Below are 2,500 nucleotides of genomic sequence, written 5' to 3'. Positions count from 1 at the left end.
GTAGGTATATGTGCTCATGTTCATATCTGAGACTTTGAAGTGTATTTTATAAAAAGCCTTTCTTTATATAGTAAATGGCGTGGTAACGCGTTGAATATAGCTTTGCCGGAAGACTAGATTGTCATCTCCAGGCAAAAACCAAGAGCTAATTATGAAGAAATTAAGGGGTGCTTAAAACATCAAAACCTATCACTGACCTTGAAGGCCAGCTCGATCCTAAACAATTGGTTTTGCTATACAACAAACAAAATGAAAAGGAAAACTGTTTTATATTGCATATACAAGGAAATTATATTTCTTCCGATAATTAATTGCCAAAAGCAGCCATAATGTATTTCAAAATTAACAATATAAATCAGATTATTTTAATGTAAAAATTTCAGAGAAAATCGTAAATATAATGGGTTAGCGAGTATGAAACCCACATTAATTGAATTAATAACTTCCTATATCATTTAGTAAAACTATATAAATTAACGCAGTTATTATTTATTTTTTTCTTTTAATAACGGAAATTATGCTGAGTAATCAAGACTGCTTCTTCAGAGGCCTTTATTAGCAATCTATTTACTTCGGTTGATATTTCAACATGTGTCACGTAATAATATGCAAACACCTGCATTAGCATGATGTAATAAACGAATCACAGAGGCATGTTATAGACATACTCAAATACACACGCGTAAGATAATTATATTAAATTAGGACTAATTGTATCATAGCACAGATGAACCTTAATTAACTGTGGACATTGAAACGAGAATAAAAAATTACTAACATAGGAAAATTAACCATATTAATGTATCATAACTTAGAGGAGAATGTTTAAAATTCTCTCAAATGCTAATAACACATTAAATACGACTCTGAGCGAAACATTGGCATCTTCATTACCAACAACAGAGGCATTTCCGCTACTACCACCACGGCATTCATCGGGATGGCGTTGATGTTGTTGTTGTTGTTGGTGGTGGTGGTGTTGCAGGTGGTGGTGGTGTTTCTCGTTGTCTTCGACGTTTTTATCGTCTTCTTTGTGATTGCTGTTCGATTCATCCTTATCATCAACATCGCCGTACGCGTCATCGTCGTCAACATCGACGTCCCTATCATTGTCAGCGCTGTCGTCGTCGTGCCTTTATCAGCAGTATGATAACCACCCTCATCAGCAGCGTCGGTATCATCATTATCATTATCATCAGGATTATCATGATCATCATAAACCGTCATCATGACTATCATGATCGTGATCATCGTCATCACTCTCATCATCATCATCATCATTTTCATCTTCACCATTACCAGTGCAATCATTACTAGACTTGCCTGCCTCCTTCTCCACCACCTCCTTCATCCTTCTCCTCCTCTTCCTCCTTCTTCTCCGCCCCTTCATCCTCCTTCTCCTCCTCTTCATCCTTCTCAACCCCTTCATCCTCCTTCTCCTCCCCTTCCTCTTTCTTCTCCTCCTCCTCTTCCTCCTTCTTCTTCACCTCTTCATCCTTCTTATCCTCCTCTTCCTCATACTTCTCCTCCTTCTCCTCCTTCTTCTCCTCCTTCTCCTCGTCTTCCTCCTCATTCTCCACCACCACCACCTCCCTCTCCTCCTCTACTTCTTCATCATCGTCATGACCACCACCACCACCAACAACAACAACAACATAACCATCATCATCATCATCGTCATCATCATCATCATCACTATCATTACTATCAGCGCAGTTTCAAACACCATTCCCTTCGTTATTCCGTTTAATCGTTTGCATTTACCTCTTTTTTTTTATATCGATGCCGACCGAGAGCCAAAGTGATCGATCAGGTGAATTATAATAATCCTACGCTCTACTACAATAAAAACCTATCTTTACTGCCTATCTTTGAAATAAATATTCAGCTGGTTAGAATTTGTGAACTTGAAATGAAAGAGTTAATTTAAATAAATTAAATAGCGAACACAAATGGGTGAGCGAATATGGTGTCAAAAACCAAGCAAGAATTTTCGATTGAGTAGTTGCTTCAACTCAAAGCAAGATAGTGGCTGAACATTTAACGAGTAGTTTAGCAGAGTGCTAAATACACCTTTTACCAACAGTATGGCGAGAAGAGATATTACGTAATTTAATCAGATAGCCTTTCTAATTTAATATAGAAGCTATTACTTATTGATAGATACGTCGGAACCTGGAATATAAAGTTATTAGATTGATCGATACAGTCTGCGCGTCTGAGGAATTTTTGAATTATTTGAATGCACATAGCTAAATCCGAGGATAAATAGACCAATGAATAATTTATATTCATTGCAGGTTATTTAGCTCAGAAAGATATATTTACTAGTTACCCTTTAAATTTATCTGACAATGTGTGAAGTGCATATGTACTGTGAGGTGAATATTGGTCAAGTTGCTAATTCCACGGAAATAGTTGACCAAAACTTTTCTGTGCAAGAAATCGAAGAAAGAGACGAATGTTACAGCATAGGTTGCTCATGGTACGACCATCACCT

The sequence above is a fragment of the Octopus sinensis genome, linkage group LG13, assembly GCF_006345805.1.
Source record: "Octopus sinensis linkage group LG13, ASM634580v1, whole genome shotgun sequence".
Classification (NCBI taxonomy): domain Eukaryota; kingdom Metazoa; phylum Mollusca; class Cephalopoda; order Octopoda; family Octopodidae; genus Octopus; species Octopus sinensis.
Note: the sequence above shows the minus strand (reverse complement) of the source record.